We start from the raw sequence: 17739 nt of genomic DNA on the forward strand, positions 1-17739 counted from the left end.
TTTTCAGAGTTTCAGCGGCCATTTTGGTGGTTGCAATGGCCATATTGGCATATGAGCAGGTGCTGTAGCCATTTTGGTGTATGTGTGGCTGCTGCAGCCATTTTGACACATGCGTGGTTGCGGGAGACATTATTGGAGTTGTGGCAGCCATTTTGTTCACTTTGATGGCCATTTTGGCACATGGGCAGTGGCAGGAGCCATTTTCTCATCTGTGGCAGCCATTTTGGCATTTGCACAGTGGCGGGAGCCATTTTTGGCAGTGGCAGCGGGCATTTTAGGGCATGCGTGGAAGTGGGCGGCCATTTTAAGGCATGCGGGGCATGAGCGGTGGCCATTTTGATGCATGTGCGGCAGTGTGCAGCCACTTTAGGGCATGTGCAGCACTAGTAGCGGCCATTTTGGCGTATGCGTCAAGGTCGACGGCCATTTTGGTGCATGCGTGGTGTTGATGGTGGCCATTTTGCCACATGCCTGGGTGTGGGTGGCCATTGTAGGGTATGCACGCGGCACTGGCGGTGGCCATTTTGACGTTTGCGCATCAGTGTGCGGCCATTTTAGGGCATGCACGGCACTGACTGCAGCCATTATAGAGCATGCGGGGTGCTGACGGCAGCCATTTTGGCACGTTCATGGCTGTAGGGGACATTATTAGAGTTGCGGCAGCCTTTTTGGTGGCTTTGGCGGCCATTTGGCACATGCGCAATGGCCTGGCCCATTTTCACAGCTGCAGGGACCATTTTGGCACATGCGCAGTGATGAGAGCTATTTTTGGACCTGCGACGGCCATTTTAGTGGCTGCAATGGCAATATTGGTGCATGCGTAGCAGCGGGGGTCTTTTTCAGATGTCTGGCAGCCATTTTAGCAGCTATAGTGGCCATTTTCTCGCATGCACCCTAGCAGGGGCCATTTTCAGAGCTCCAGAGGCCATTTTCAGGGGTGTGGTGGTGATTTCGGTGCATGTGAGGCAGCAGCAGGTATTTGGAAGGCTGTGACAGCCATGTTGTCTCATCTCTGAGGCGTTGGTTATTTTTGCAGCTGCAGTGAGCATTGTGGCACATATATGGCCGTGGAAGACATTTTCAGAGCTGTGGCAGACATTTTGGTGGCTGTGAGGGCCATTTTGGCACATGCGCAATGGCAGGGGTGCGATTTCTGAGCTGCAGTGGCCATTTTGATGCATGTGCGATGGCTAGGGCCATTTTCTTGTCTGTGGCGGCCATTTTGGCGTATGGGCAGTGGCAGGAGCCATTTTCAGCAGTGGCGGCAGCCATTTTCACACATGCGCAGCAGTGAGCGGCCATTTTAGGGCATGCGCGGCACTGGCAGCGGCCATTTGACACAGTCGTGGCAGTTGGCAGCCATTTGGGGCATGCGTGGTGCTGACGGCAGCCATTTTGGCAAAAGCGTGGAGGTAGCAGCCATTTTAGAGCATGTGTGCGCTGGTGACGGCCATTTTGCACACGTGTGGCAGTGGGCGGTCATTTTAGAACATGGGTGGCACTGGTGGTGGCCATTTTGATGCATGCGTGCTGGTAGGTGGCCGTTTTAGAGTATGAGGTGGGTGGCCATTATAGAGCATGCGCGGTGCTGACGGCAGCCATTTTGACGCATGCGTGATAGCAGTGTCCCTGTTTTTTCTGCATGTTTGGCGCTGGCAGCAGCCATTTTGCACATGCACCTGGTCGGTGGCCATTCTCGTGTATGCACAGCAGTGGCAGCCGTAATTTTGGTGCATGCGAAGCAAGGGTGTTTCATTTTTCACAGCTGTGGCCCTGGTGGTGGCCATTTTGCACATGCGCCCTGGTCGGCGGCCATTCTCATGCATGCGCAGCGGTGGCGGCCATAATTTTGGTGCATGCAAAGCAGGGGTGTTTCATTTCTCACAGCCGTGGCCCTGGCGGCGGCCATTTTGGAGCATGCGCCATTTTGGAGCATGCGCCATTTTGGAGCATGCGCCATTTTGGAGCATGCGCCATTTTGGAGCATGCGCCATTTTGGAGCATGCGCCATTTTGGAGCATGCGCCATTTTGGAGCATGCGCCATTTTGGAGCATGCGCCATTTTGGAGCATGCGCAACGGTCATGGCGGCCATTTTTATGGCATGTATGGCGGCGGTGGTATCATTTGGCACATGTGTGGCTTTAGTGGTCACTATTGCCCGTGCGCGGAGGTGGCGGCCATTGTCAGGCATGTGTGACGGCAGTAGCCATTTTCGCGTATGTGGGGAGCTCGCGCCCTTTCTTGTGCATGCACAGTCGTCCGGCTTTTCTCGCGCACGTGCGCGGTACCGCCCTTGTCCCACATGGGCGGCGGTGTGGCGCCATCTGGTGCTTGCCCGTTTGCAGCCTCCCGCCTCCTGCAGGGCGCCGGCCCGTCCTTTCCGTCCGAGCTGTGTTGCGGGTCCGTACAGTCTGCCTTCACTCGCGCTGATGCGTGAGCTCACTGTTGGGCAATTTCACAGGCGTCTGTTCTCATTTTCCCTGCTCGGATGTCTCGCTCAGTGGGTTCCTATCACAAAAGAATCAATTCATTTACACGTTAATTCAACAGATACGTAGAAAGGTATCCTATCATAAGTCCTTTGGTTTAGGGTATTTCAAATAACGTATTGGCTGTAGTGACCATAAACTCCTAACAGAATGGTTTCTCATGGAACGGCTAAGGCTAGTTTATGAGATGGGTCATACCGGGTCAGCGTGACCTGCTGTGTTGGGAGGGAGCTTTCGGGTCACTTAGGAAGCAGAGAGCCGCAGGTGGACAGTCGCTGACTCAGCAGGTGTTTGTGGAGCGGCGACTGTGACCCGGCACTGCTGCAGGTGCCAGGGGCACAGAGGGAGACGGGGAGGACCGTTGTCCCTGGGTGGACAGCAGCTTCCACTGCCACACGCAGCGTGGAGAAGGAGCCTGACATTGGGGACAGTTAGGTATCGCTGCCATTCTAGGGAAGTAATCGCAAGTTAAAGTTTTAGGAACATGCTAAATGTAAAAGTAAAATTTAGATGACTACAATTTAATAATATCAAAGTTCATGAGAAGAGTACTTAATATTTATCTAGATATATTGCTCTTTTAAATTTACTCCATTTTATAACACTGTTTATTTTCTTTATATTTATTTATTTATTTTTTGAGACAGAGTCTCGCTTTGATGCCCAGGCTAGAGTGAGTGCCATGTTGTCAGCCTAGCTCACAGCAACCTCAGACTCCTGGGCTCAAGTGATCCTGCTGCCTCAGCCTCCCGAGTAGCTGGGACTACAGGCATGCACCACCATGCCCAGCTAATTTTTTCTCTATATATTAGTTGGCCAATTAATTTCTATCTATTTTTATAGTAGAGACGGGGTCTCACTCTTGCTCAGGCTGGTTTCGAACTCCTGACCTCAAGCAATCTGACTGCCTCGGCCTCCCAGAGTGCTAGGATTACAGGCGTGAGCCACCTCGCCTGGCCTATAACACTGTTTAAAGTAATCCATATTGCACTATTAATGTCATTAATTTATTCATTGTAGAAAATGCATTAACTGATGACCTATGGCCTGCTGACACATGACACCTTAATAAACTTTCAATGTCCCCAGAATACTTTGGACACTTGAAAGAATAAGAAAATGAGGGCTTGTTAAAGTGAAAGAAGCCAACTTCCCTCCCACAGTCAATGATATTTTGACTCTTTGCCCCAATGCTTCTCTTATACACAGAAAGAACACCACAAACATAGAGTTGATGGCTTAATCATTGTTAAGAAACCTGAAATTGTCGGTTTTGCCTTTCATTGAACTTGAAAACGTACTATTTTTAGTCACATTTCCTCTGTCAGTCAAACTGGTGTAACCAGTTTCTCCCCTCTTGAGAATCCAGGGAGGCCCAAAGCCAACACGCTCTGCTGCGGGCACCTCTGAGAGCCCGACGCCCACCCAGACGTCCACCAAGAGGCAGGACTGACGCCTGAGAGACACACACGTAAAGCAATGCAAACAGTTATTGAGCTTCAGCCTCTGGGCGAGAGTGCCAAGTTAGCCTCTCTTCATAAAAGCAATCACAACTTGAGGACACTCACATTTGCCTCTGTTGCCAGCACCAGATCTGCCTCCCGTGAATCCTTCCGTTCCTCGAGGAACACGACTTCTCCACTCTGCCTGTGGCACCGATGATTCTTTCAGGATCAAGGCCTCTGGCAAAGCCTCTTGGTTTGTCAGCAGCGTCTCCTTTCTTCTTTGATTTGCTATCAGCACATTCACTGTCAGATAAGGATTTTCTTTTTGTACCACCTTTTTCTTTACCTGCTTTTTGAGAATTAAGAAATGCTTCGATTAACTCTGGAAAATCTGAATTTTCCTCAGGTTCCCAAGTACTGTCAGCGTCTGCAAATCCCTTCCACTGCAGGAAACACTCCACTTTCCCATTTACTACACATCGATCCAGTACTTTTCTATCACAAATTCTTCAGGCTCTGCCTCTTCAACTTTTTCACTCTTCCCGTTCTGTTTCTTTCCTGTTTTTGCAATGTAGTTCTATTGGAGGCCATTTTTTTTTTTGAGACGGAGTCTCACTTTGTTGCCCAGGCTAGAGTGAGTGCCGTGGCGTCAGCCTAGCTCACAGCAACCTCAATCTCCTGGGTTCAGCAATCCTTCTGCCTCAGCCTCCCGAGTAGCTGGGACTACAGGCATGTGCCACCATGCCCGGCTAATTTTTTGTATATATATTTTTAGTTGGTCAGTGAATTTCTTTCTATTTTTGAGATGGGGTCTCGCTCAGGCTGGTTTCGAACTCCTGACCTTGAGCAATCCACCCGCCTCAGCCTCCCAGAGTGCTAGGATTACAGGCGTGAGCCACCGGGCCCGGCCTGGAGGCCATTTTTTATTGGAGACTTGAAGAGCTATTATTCACCACCTCTGAGCTGCTCCAGCCCTGCATGCCTCAAACCATGAGACTTTATTTCTTATAAAAGTTTACGAGGTTGTGCTCGCTTTGGCAGCACATATACTAAAATTGGAATGATACAGAGAAGATTAGCATGGCCCCTGCGCAAGGATGACATGCAAATTCATGAAGTGTTCCATATTTAAAAAAAAAAAAAGTTTACGAGGTTGAGAAGTGGATCTCTGGCCAAAACTAGAGGCAGGCAGTTCAAAGGAGGGATTGGGGCAGGAGCTTTATGCTGAATAGGTTGACTAAATATACATATTCAACAGGTTGCAGGAGGAGCTGTGAATATTCACAAGGGGAGTCACACACATGTGGGTTAGGTAAACATGTATGTTACATACAGCCCATGTTCACTATGGGGCAAAGACTAACATTTACATGCATTCCAACTAGGCCCTACACATCAAAAGGTGGAGGAGGCACACAGAAGTGCTCAACTGAGCAGTCTCTGCAAATCTGCCAGAGCCAGTCCGTGGGTGGTGGACCCTTACCAGAGAAAGTTGCTAAGATCAGTCTCAGTCCAGGCAAATCTGCAGTTATGCCTTGTGGAACAGAGGGGTGGGGGTCAGCTACCATCCGGTGGTGCATGAGGTGCAGTTGTTTCAATATTACTTATCTCAAAGCCAGCACTTGTTTATCTGCTGGAGAAAAAGGAAAACCTTGTGGCAGAACACAGTTTATGTTTTAAGTGCAGGGGTGCACAACTTAACCCTTGTCTGGCAGTACCTTAGGTCTTGTTTATAATTTGGTATCTTATTGCCACAAAGAGTCCATTCTGTCACTCTTATGATGCCTATTTTTAGCATTAATGCTGGTCAGTTGTTGTGTCTAAACCACCAATGGGGGGGTATATGTAAGCATGTCTGACCTCTCACCCCATAATGGCCAGGAAGGTAGTTTTTAAGGTTTCTCTGGGGTCCCCTTGGCAAAGAGTGTAGAGGACTGACATATATTTTCCGAGTTTAAGAATTAAATTTAGTAAGTAATGTATGTGTTCTGCCCAGAGCGTTTAAAAGCAATGTGCTCCAGACAAGGTCCTTGTGATAAACAAGGCTGTTGCCTAGAGGCATAACAAAGGACCTGAGCTGCAAGTAAGCAAGAGCTGCCCAGCCCCACAGCAATGGGGTCTGGAGGCCACACGATAAACACATTGCTCCTGTAATTGCTGCTTAAACCCCATAAGATGGCTGGTTAGTCAATGACGGGTAAGACCCCTCAAGAAGAGGCATGACCTAAGCCATGCACAGCCGCTGGGGGTCAGCCTAAGATCTTAGGTGATCACCCCAAGAGAAGTTGGGGATGAGAAATGCCCCCTGTGGCTACCCTTCCCATCCTTGCTAATCTTGGTCCCTGAGCTATGCTTAGTGCCTAGAGCAACCACCTGGAAATTCTGAGCCAGGGGATATCTGCTTCCCTAAGGCTACGTATCCTGGAATTTATGGCCATTGCTGAAATGCCTGAGTGGTTACGTACAAGGAACTAACTTTAATTTTTTAGAGTATAAAAATAAAACTGACCCGGTGTATTATTACTCGAGTCAACCATCTGTATGTGTGTCCGTGTTTTTCTTTGTGGTCTACTTTTGTGTTTTGTGTTCTGTGTTCATCCTCCATCTTGTAAACAGGCCATGACTGTTGGGGGCTGATTCTGGTGTTGTGCCTTATACTAATCATTCACTACAGCCTGTAATGTCCGTGTGCTGCCTGACGCAGCGGTAGTTGGCATTTTCTTCAGACACAGTCGCTGCCTTGTGACTTGATAAGAGGCCTGAGTTGTTGCACATAAGCAAATGCTCCCAACTCCCACACGAGGGCCCCCGTGGTGGGAGTCTGGAGGCCATGAGAACAAGAACAAGAAGAACTCTCCCAAGAACTGGCCCCCAATTGATGGTTGGTAGTCAATGACGGGTAAGACTCCCCATGGAGGGGGGAAACCTAAAACAGGCACAACCGTGGGGGCCAGGGAGGAGCCGCCGCCTGGGATCGAGACCAAGAAGCACTTCAGATGGCTGCATTGTTTTATGTTGCCTAACTCGGCCTTGGCTTTTGGGCTCTGTCTGGCACCTTAACTTTAGTAACTGTTTTGAGGTCTGAGACCATGGGAAATTGTTCCCTTTTGATACAGCTCCGGAATTGGCTGATATCGCTGCTATGCTCAGATGCTCATGTACAAGGAACTAACCTTGGGTCTGGGGGTATAAAAATAAAGCGACTGGTGCATTGGTCACTCGAGTCATTGTCATGTCCATGTGTGTCTGTGTCGTTATTTTATGTTCAGTGTCACCCCCGTCCTGTAATCAGGCCATGACACATGACAAAGAGGATGTCCATTCATTCTGTTGTGGGGCTTAGGATTTTATTTTTAGTTCTCATTCTTCTGTACTGTGAAATAATATGCAGCCATTTAAAAGTGGGAAGGTTAGCTGGGTGTGGTAGTCCCAGCTACTCAGGAGGCTGATGGGAGGATCACTTGAGGGCAGGAATTCAGGGCTGTAGTGAGCTGTGATCGTGCCTGTGAATAGCCGTTGCACTCCAGCCTGGGTGACACAGCAAGGCCCATCACACACACACACACACACACACACACACACACACACAATGTGGGGAGGTGGGGAGGTGGTGATGAGAAATTTCTCCATGTGAGAATCTGGAAAGATTTACAAAGATGTGATACACAAAAGATCTACTAAGAGTGGATACTTGTGAATAGAGAAGCGGGAATTAGATAGTTGGAGGACAGGAGTGGGAGGGAGGCTTTTACTGTATCTTTCATGGTGAGAGAGAGAGGGAGTGAGAGTTCTATGTTTTCTTAGATTCTGTATCTATTGGCATCCATTCATCACAGGGACAAATGGTCAAAATTGTTTATATCTCCTCTATGATTCAGATTTTCTACATACACACACATGCACAAGCACTTCCATATATGTGTATACAAATATATGTATGTCAAAATATAAGCTTTGGTAAATAAAGGTGAAAACTATCTGGATGTTCATTATACTATTTCCTCTTCTCTTTAGGCTTGAAATATTCGTAAATAAAATTTGAAAAAAATAAGAAAAAGATAAAATGGAATCAAAATTATCTCTCAAAAAGAAGGTTCCCTCCAAATGTTGGTAGCGATCACTCCTCCAACCCTTCCAATGCTCACCTACCTAACCTTTCATTGTATTACAGATGTTATTATTTTTATATAACTATGTATCTGTGTGCATAAATAGCTAAATATCTTTTTATTTCTCCTCTTAAAAGACTGGACATTAGGCCGGGCGCTGTGGCTCACGCCTGTAATCCTAGCTCTTGGGAGGCCGAGGCGGGCGGATTGCTCAAGGTCAGGAGTTCAAAACCAGCCTGAGCAAGAGCGAGACCCCGTCTCTACTATAAATAGAAACAAATTAATTGGCCAACTGATATATATATAAAAAATTAGCCGGGCATGGTGGTGCATGCCTGTAGTCCCAGCTACTCGGGAGGCTGAGGCAGAAGGATCACTCAAGCCCAGGAGTTTGAGGTTGCTGTAAGCTAGGCTGACGCCACGGCACTCACTCTAGCCTGGACAACAAAGTGAGACTCTGTCTCAAAAAAAAAAAAAAAAAAAAAAAGACTGGACATTATATGAGAAAGTCAAGGGAAAGAGATAAAAATGCTGTCAGAAATCGTTAAGAAACCTTTAATCACAAGTGAGCACTTGAAAGTAGAATAACACATTAGTAAAGAAGATAAGAAAATAGTTTTCCATTGTTATATTTTACTTTCTTCACAAAATTTGATGCTACTTTTGTATATTGGGTTTTTATACCAACATAAAAAATTTAGTGGCAGCATTCCATTTGAATATATAATAGTTACAGACATGATATAGATTTTGAATATAACTAATAAGTTTTTATAAAGAATAAAGCTAATATTTTTCATCATGACCGGTACAATTAGTTATTTTTTGCCAAAATATAGGTTGGATTGGTTTAAATGTGAAGCTTGTTTTATAATAATTGTATATCAACTATAATTTTGAAGCATTTTTGAGCCAGATAATTGCTTTTGAAGAAATAGTTAACAATGGTTGTATCTTCTTAAATGATAATCAATTTATTAATAAATTGAACATATTTGTGTATAACAAATATAAATTTTCATATTGTTTATATATTTATTATGACTAATTTTATTAGGATTTTTTATGTACTGGGATATTCAAACTTTATTTTAAAATGTTTATAAATCTCTTCCTAATGGTTTATTATTTGCGCTATGGACTGGTCATGTGACTTCAAAGACAATGACATACCTACTTTGCTCGCAGAGAAGCACAGCATAGTGAATAGGGAAACCGTGAAGGCTATGGACTGAACTTTCCCCAGAATTCCAATATTGAAGCTCTAAGCAGTGACGGTATTGAAGATATGGCCTTCATAAGCACACGGCCCTGGTACAATGATGCAATAGGATTAGCACCCTTGTAAGAGCCGACAGAGGCCTGTTCATGCTCTCTGAGCTCGCTCGCTCTCTACCCACCCTCCATATGGCACGGTGAGGAGGCAGCTGTCTGCAAGCCAGGAAGAGGCCCTCACCAGACACCAAATTGTTCAGCCCATTGGTCTTGAACTTTCCAGCTCTCAGAACTATGAGAAGATAAATTTCTGTTGCTTAAACCGCCCAGGCTATGGAATTTTATTATGGCAGCCAAAGTAGACTAATAACAATGAGTCAATTAGTCCATATCCCTCAACTACATTTTATTAATGTTATGATTTTCCTCCAGCTAGTGTTTGAATCACACCATTATTGATTACTTTGATTTTCCATTTCTCTATTCCAATTTGATAAAGCCACATCAGTAGCAGAAGAGGGAAAAGGAGCAGCAAGGAGTAGAGAAAATCCACCTGCAAGCAAGTGCCTCATTACACACTATTTATTACCCACAGGGCTCAGGTGTCCTCAAAGACCAGCCCATGTTTCATGACAATGAAGGGGAACGTGTAAGGTTGCAGAGATGCAATTGTACAGTGTGAAGGCAAACAGCACAGACCTTGGATTCAGAGAGACTTGGGTGTGTGATCTGGGAAAATCCACTTAGAAATTCTGAAATTTAGTTTCTGCTACATAAAAAAGGGATAAAAATAGTTACCTCACAGAGCATCCTGAGAATCAACATAGCCCATGGCATTATGCTAAATGGTTGCTGTTATTAATTTTTTTTTTTGAGACAGAGTCTCACTTTGTTGCCCAGGCTAGAGTGAGTGCCATGTTGTCAGCCTAGCTCACAGCAACCTCAAACTCCTGGACTCAAGCAATCCTACTGCCTCAGCCTCCTGAGTAGCTGGGACTACAGGCATGTGCCACATGCCCAGCTAATTTTTTCTAAATATATTAGTTGGCCAATTAATTTCTTTCTATTGATAGTAGAGATGAGATCTCACTCTTGTTCATGCTGGTTTTGAACTCCCAACCACGAGCAATCCGCCCGCCTCGGCCTCCCAGAGTGCTAGGATTACAGGTGTTAGCCACCGCGCCCAGCCTATTATTAATATTAGTAAGAGAAATAATTTAACTCAGAGGAACTATGGTGCCTGAATTGATAAGCAATAAAAGTTGAATGCAGTGCAAAACTTTATTGTCTCTAAGAAGTACAAATCTAAATTATGAAATGCACATGGAAATGCAGTGTAGAAAACCTGAAACCCAAGGCTACCTGTGTGGTATTATCTTAATGGGTGAAGAATTACAAGAAGCCTTCACTCCACTTGTAGAAGAATTGTTACTTCCTCATTTCTAGAGCCACCTGAGGCCTTAGACTTGGCTGTTTCTGTGGGACCTGAACCCTAGTCCCAGCTCCTTGTTCTCAAACATGCAGCTCTGCCTCTGGGCATCAAGGTTTCTAAGCACTTCATGTGATCCCTGACATCTGTATCTTGCTAATCTAGCTAGTGATTTAAAGCTTTATTTACAGAAATTAAAATTGGTTTTTTCATTTGATTAATCTCATTTTCATGAATATAATAGAATTTTTATTCTTATGACCAAAAATATGTCAGCAGTGATAAGAAAGAAAAACTAATCTTAGGTCAGAACCTATTTGCTAACAAGAAAGGGCTAAGAAGTCCCTGCTTCCTGTGGCACATAAATCCTAACATCCGAAGGGAGCCAGCTAACCCGAGTTCAAAAGAAAACGTTATAGACTCTTGTACCCTGCTGGTTGGTAGTCTTCATTACCCCTAACAAACACGAAATCACAGAGAGCCGTTCCTAAGCATCCACGAGCGCCTGTTGCAAATCCTCTCCTGCACACTGCGCAGCTCACACACCACCGCTGCGAAGACACCCGAAACGTCAAGGTGCGGACTAAACCATCAATGGATAAATCGTCATCCACCAAAACCAACCAGACGCTTGAAATAAAGTATTTTGTCAACAAATGAAGAAACAGATCTTTCTCACGTCCTCTATTTTGATAAACCTAGAATAACTTAGAAAACTTCTGATAATCACTTGAAAAGTTCCAAAATGAATGATGCACATTAATATGGAAGAGATAATTATTTACCTTAAATACATGTGAACTAAAATAAAATCTTAAGCTTCCTCCCAGCTGACCGAATGGACACTCTCTTGGTCAAGGGGACCCCAGAAATACCCTGAAGCTGAGTTGCTGGCCATGACAAGATCAGACATGCCTCATCATGTTCCCCCCTCCCTTTTCAGGGAGAGGTGTCCCTTGTAACTCAGTAACAGGCCTGTGGCTATGCAAGACAAAGCTTAACCCACACCTCCAGGTCATCAGTTTACTTCACAGATCACCTGAGTCTGGTATTTGTCCAGTGGCTGCTCTCTGATTACAGACTTCCTTACCTTAACTTAAACATTCCAGGCCTTTAGACAAAGCTTCATGTCTTTAACCAATTACCAATCAAAGAATCTTTAAACATTTCTATAACCTGTAAGCCCCACCGCCCCCAGATGTCCCACCTTTTTGGGCCAAACCAATGTACACCTTCCATGTGTTGATTTGTGACTTTATGTGTAACCCCTGTCTCCATGATATGTATAAAACCAAACTGTGACCCAGCCACAGTGAGTCTGCTTGCTCAAGGCTTCTTGGGTGTGGCTCCAGGCCATGGTCCTCAATTTGGCTCAGAATAAACCTCTTTAAAAATATTTTACAGAGTTTGGCTTCTTTTCTGTTGATATACACAAGGACAGGACAGAAATAGAAATTTTCAACAGAAGGTATTAATTTATTTCCCCTTTACTATTACCTAAATTTTAAAAATAGCAATATATAATATTATATAAATAAATATATAATATTAATTTTAACCTCCTATATTAAGCCTCTCATGTGGCTTCTTATGCTTTCTTTATTTTGTGTACATGAAACTTACATCCATGACTATTATGTAGACAGAGCATATGTCTAAAAATTTAATGCACTTATGAGGAAATTAAGAATACCCTGTAACTTAACATAACACAGGAGCTCTGAAGAAAAAAATTCTCAGTTCTTCAGTTCTCAGAGCTTTCTCACTTGAAAATTAAAAACTGCAAAGCAATGGCCAATAGAACTCATCCATTCCAAAAGGGGAGGGTGGGCGGAGAAACAAAACCAAGCTCAAGAGGAACAGATGCACCGAGATTGATACACCAGGCAGAGCTGTTCTCTGCAGTTGTTCCCTACCCTTTTCCAGTGAAAGACTCTAAAATCTTGGAACACAGCAGGGCTCGTTACCTAAGTGGACAGAGCACGGACAGTCCCGTCCCTCTGGGAGCTCCAGCCCCGGGTGCCGCTCTCAGCAGACCAGCCTGCGGCCGGGGACTGCAGAGCGGGTTCAGTGACAAAGCTCCTGCAGACTCGGGTCAGATTCCTTGTGGCAGGAGTGGCTCACACAACAAGTAGGCTTTTCCCTTCACAGTCGTCTTCCACCTCAGGCGTTCCCTCGGGCAGTTTCTTCTCCCCCAACTCTGTACACGGATTTGGCAACCGACTTGATTTTGTGAGAGAGGTTAACTTGGTGACATTTTTTGAACTGTCAGTCAGGAAATGAAGCCTAATTTTTGACATTGTGAAGTTTTCTTTCAAGCATCACAGCCCTGTGTCATTTGTGTTTCAGTACAATGTTGTCCCATCATCAATGTATTAAAAATTTTGAGATGACACAACTCAATGATTTTATATCTCTTTGCAATGTAATAATTTCTTTATAGGACAAAGGCGGAATATAATTGGTGAGACTGACAATGTCTAGCAATGGGTTAAAAACGAAAAAGACATGCAAGAGGTAAGAGAAACAGTAGGGAAAAACCTACTAATGGCCGGGCGCGGTGGCTCACGCCTGTGATCCTAGCTCTCTGGGAGGCCGAGGCGGGTGGATCGTTTGAGCTCAGAAGTTCAAGACCAGCCTGAGCAAGAGCGAGACCCCATCTCTACTAAAAATAAAAAAATTAAAAAAAAAAAAAAGAAAAACCTACTGATGCATGAAGAATCGCCAGAGTATTAAATGGCAATTGTATGTGTGATGTCTCACCAAACTGCAGCCCTGACAACTTCTAAAAGTCATAAATAAAATATACAATAGGAGATTATCTAGACAGACTACTTTTTGTTTATAATACTGTCAGCGATATCAACATAAATCAAGTCTATTATCATACCATAATAATGATGGTTATAGCACTCCTTATCTCCAGTATATTTTATGGAATATATGTTCCCTTGACTAAAAATTAAAAATAAAATCCCATTTTGTCTATTTATTATCTTTTCAAATGAATAAATCTTTATTAAGCACTCACTAGGTGCCCAGTAATCCTAACAGCTACTGCTTACTTGGTACCTAGTATATGTCAGATGTATGTACATACATACATCATGTATGTCCCGCAGGGGTGTGCATTACCCCAGTACACACAGCATAGGGGCATGGTGGGTACTGAATTGAATTTGAATAACAATCATCCAGATTAGTGAGTGAAACTAAACTCAGATATTTTATGTTCAAAGTCTGCCTAAACACATTGGCATTCTCACTACCTCTGTGATTCTTCTCTGTGCTTGATTATACTCAGGACTTTAAAAATAAAGCCCAGCTTTTGTTCCTAAATTTTTAAATAAATTTATGAATATAAAAATACACCTTTCATATCAGTGCTAATATCTAAACATTATACATAGAGCCCTTGCGGGGGAAAAATATATGCTAATGAATAAATATGCTGCCATCGCTGTCCGACAGAAAGAGGTAACACTTTTCATTGTTCACACTAATGGAGGGACAGAGACACAAGCACAGAACAGAACTGGACAGAAGTAGCAGATGGAGCCCTAAGTCCCCTTCACCAAACATTTCCATATAACCTCGCCTCCTGGTCAGCGAGGGTGACTCTCAAACATATACAAGTCTTTCTCTTAAATTTCTTTTCTGAAGTAGGGGACGCCATCAGCATTCTAACACCAACATGGCCTCATCTCACCCCAACAGTGAGACTGCTCTGTCGCCAATGAGCTCCAAAGGTCCCATCGCCTTCCTCTATTTGCCTCTCAGCAACTCTTGGCATGATAGATCATGGTCCACAATCAAGACATTTTCTTCTTTCACTTTCTTTACACCACATAAAACTAGTTTTCCTCCTTCTTCACAACCCAACTTCTTGGTCTTCTTTGCAAACTCCTTCTATTCTATTAATATTTAGGTTTCTAACAGGGCTTTTGTTTGGATGTCTGTCTTCTCCCCGTCTACACTCTCTGAAGGCACCAGCCGCGTCCTGGCTACTCTCAAATGCATGTCCCCAGTCCACAACTTTCTCTCAAGCTCCTGACACATATCCACACCCACCTACTTATCTAGTACTCCTCCTTGCATGTTCGGGGCAGAACTCAAAGTTAACATCGGAAATAGAATTCTTGATTTTGTTCTTAAACCTTTTCCTCCCCAAATATTCTCTATCTCCAAATGGCAACACTATCCTCCCAGAACTCAGTCCAAAAATTCAGGAGCTGTAAAATTTTTATTCATTTCCCTCATCTCCCCAATTTTATCCAACAAGAAGATCTGTTAGTTCTACCTCCTAAATGTATATCACTATTGATTTCTGTTCAGTTCCTATAGAGATAAGGTCTTGCTATGGTCTTGAACTTCTGGCCTCAAGCAAAGCTCCCACCTCAGCCTCGAAAAGTGCTTCGGTAACAGGTGTGAGCCACCGTGCCTGGCCTCACTTTTGTTTTTCCAAAATCCCACTCAGAGAATCTGAAGACCAATGCTATGAGGTTGAATCATACAAAAATGCCAATATCCAATTTCTTTGACCTATAACAATGGCTTCAGGCTGGGCGCAGTGGCTCACACCTATAATCCTAGCCCTCTGGGAGGCCGAAGCAGGCAGATGGCTCAAGGTCAGGAGTTTGAAACCAGCCTGAGCCCAAGAGAGCCCTGTCTCTACTAAAAATAGAAAGAAATTAATTGGCCAACTAAAAATATATAGAAAAAATTAGCCAGGTATGGTGGCATGTGCCTGTAGTCCCAGCTACTCGGGAGGCTGAGGCAGGAGGATCACTTGAGCCCAGGAGTTTGAGGTTGCTGAGCTAGGCTGATGCCATAGAACTCACTCTAGCCTGGGCAACAAAGTGAGACTCTGTCAAAAAAAAAAAAAAAAAAAGAGAGAATGGAGCCACTGCTGGAGTGCATCCTGCCCTGGGGCCCAATAGGTCCTTCATCTCCACCTCTGTGCTCCCCCACGACCGTCATCCCACCCCCTCACACAAAAGACCTGCAACACCACGACTCCAGCTGGGCCCAGTGGTACAGCCATAACCCCAGCACTTGCGCCCACACTATGCCCTATGCCCCAAGAAACACAGGGGTTCAGCACAGATGGGCTTCTGCCCCCAGGATTGGGGGAGGTAACGTGCATGCTCCCAGGGCCTGAGAGCAGGCCCCTTGAGCCTACCACCACCAGCAATCCCACCCCCAGCAAAGCACTACAAAACCAAGTCCTGCCTAATCAAGAAAAATCAACCAACCCAGTCTTCCTAATATTCCAGGTGGTGAATAACCCAAGAGCAAGTAGGATATTTGCCAGGTATCTAGAGGGCTATCCCTGACACCCCTCCTTTCTGACCCTCCATATGCAAGCTATCACCTTACCTCCCAAATAGCTCTCAAATCGTCAGTTCTTTCCCTTCACTGCTGCCATCCCTGGCCAGCATTGCTCCTGTATTTGTGCAGCAGCTGCCTCACAGATCTAAAAATGCAAATCTAGTCACAGGCTCCTTTTTCTTAACCCTTCAAGGAGTATTCTGCTCTCAGGATAAAAAACAAAACCCCCAGTGTTGGCTGCAAGGTCTTGAATGCTGTGGACCTGGTGCCTCTCCAGGCTCACCTGAATAACTGTCCCCTTCATTCCAGCCTCATGAGCCTTTCAGTTACAAAGGCTTTTTGGCCAGAAAGCCCATGTGTAGTGACTGTGAAGTAAAATAAAGTCTTAAGCACCCCAGTTGACCCACTCTTGGCCAAGGGAACTCCCCACCACCACCACCACCACCACACAAACCTTAAAGCTGAGTTGTCACACACACCTAGTTATGCCCTGTCCCTTTTGGAGTTATTCTTTGTAAAAATAAGACACAAAATCATTAACAGGCCTAAAAGCCACGTAACATAAAGGTTAAACCACGCCTGCAGGCCACCAATTTACTTAACAGATCACTTGAGTCTCCGTATATGTCCAGTGGTTTGTCTATGATTAGTAGACTTCCTTAAAACATACCAAGCCTTCATTTATTTAACCAACTACAAATCAAAGAATCTTAAAGATTCTTTATAGAAGGGTTTAAAACCCTCCTATAACCTGTAATCCCCGCTTGGAGATGTCCTGCCTTTTTGGGCCAAACCAATGTATGCCTTCCATGTATTGATTTATGACTACGTGTAATTCCTGTCTCCCTGAGATATATAAACCAAACTATAATCCAAACATGGTGAGGCCACTTGCTCAAGGCTTCTACGACGTGGCTCTCCGAGCCATGATCGCTTGTATTCGGCTCAGAATAAACCTCTTTAAATTAGCGTACAGAGTTTGGGTTCTGGCTGGGCGCAGTGGCTCACGCCTGTAATCCCAGCACTCTGGGAGGCTCAGGTGGGCGGATTGCTCAAGGTCAGGAGTTCGAAACCAGCCTGAGCAAGAGCAAGACCCCGTCTCTACTATAAATAGAAAGAAATTAATTGGCCAACTAACATATATAGAAAAAATTAGCCGGGCATGGTGGCGCATCCCTGTAGTCCCAGCTACTCAGGAGGCTGAGGCAGGAGGATTGCTTAAGCCCAGGAGTTTGAGGTTGCTGTGAGCTAGGCTGACGCCACCGCACTCACTCTAGCCTGGGGAACAAAGTGAGACTCTGTCTCAAAAAAAAAAAAAAAAAACGAAACCAGAGTTTGGGTTCTTTTCTGTTGACAGGACTCTGCCTGGTTTCGCCCAATTACCCACTGGAGGTCAGCTCCCCGCCTCTGTCAGCCTTCTCCCCTCTCCCTGGGCATGTTTCTGCAGAGGCCTCCTTTGCAATTTTACAACCCTGGGGTTCGCATCTGTCTGTCCCATAGAAGGTCAGCTCCAGGGAGGCAGGCGCCCTACACAGCAGCGTCCCCAGCAGGCGCTCGCCGGTGGGTCAGGGGAAGCACCTCGGGCAGGAACAGCGGCCCGGCCTTCGCCCCCAACTCCTACTCAGTCACGCTGCCTCGGCTCTCGGGGAACACACGTCGACAGGTCGAGACGTTTGCTCAAATCTGTCGCCCCACGAAGCACAAACTGGAGCAGGCTCC

General features: G+C 45.2%; 1 non-coding gene and 1 pseudogene across 1 annotated transcript; one reads left to right on the plus strand and one right to left on the minus strand.

Moving 5' to 3' along the window:
* Positions 1–3980: 3980 nt before the first annotated feature.
* Positions 3981–4527, minus strand: LOC105858784 (chromobox protein homolog 3 pseudogene; annotated as a pseudogene).
* A 434-nt stretch (positions 4528–4961) lies between these two features.
* LOC142873505 (U6 spliceosomal RNA) lies at positions 4962–5068 on the plus strand. The gene has a single exon (XR_012921527.1). It is a non-coding gene; the product is annotated as a U6 spliceosomal RNA (small nuclear RNA).
* Positions 5069–17739: the final 12671 nt, after the last annotated feature.

Source organism: Microcebus murinus, chromosome 10 (assembly GCF_040939455.1).
Source record: "Microcebus murinus isolate Inina chromosome 10, M.murinus_Inina_mat1.0, whole genome shotgun sequence".
Taxonomy (NCBI): Eukaryota; Metazoa; Chordata; class Mammalia; order Primates; family Cheirogaleidae; genus Microcebus; species Microcebus murinus.